Raw genomic sequence first — 502 nt, 5'->3', positions numbered from 1 at the left:
AAACAACTTTTCTGTGGTTTAGTCACCTTCCCCCAAGTCTAGTGTGGATACACAAAGAGTGTAATAGGATCTGCTGGGCCGCCAAGAAAATGCCCCCTGCCCTTGACAAAGTTTCAATCTAAAATCTATTATTTTAAAACGCATTTGATTTTAAATGAAGAACGTGAATAAAAGAAATAGACATCTCTGCTTTTGAGTCCGTTCACAGCTCAGGGTCCATTCAGGGATAAATGAGTCACATATTTTCCCTAGCAAACCAGGTCGTCTCTGAGTTATGTCCCCGGCTGCGGGGATTAGAGACTGCTATTAAGACGCTCCTTTCTTTTCCCGGTCGAGTTCCCAGCCATTGCGGAGCAGATTGTGAGTCACCTCGGAGGGGGGGGCCGAAGACCAGGGTAGGGCGCGCGCCTTCGAAGTGGGAGTAAGCCCAACCAAATTCTAGACTGAGAAAGCCTCAGAAGGAAGAGGAGTGGGAACTGCCGCGAGGAAAGGAAGGAAGAAG

Source organism: Trichechus manatus, unplaced genomic scaffold (genome assembly GCF_000243295.1).
Source record: "Trichechus manatus latirostris isolate Lorelei unplaced genomic scaffold, TriManLat1.0 scaffold00059, whole genome shotgun sequence".
NCBI classification, from domain to species: domain Eukaryota; kingdom Metazoa; phylum Chordata; class Mammalia; order Sirenia; family Trichechidae; genus Trichechus; species Trichechus manatus.
Note: the sequence above shows the minus strand (reverse complement) of the source record.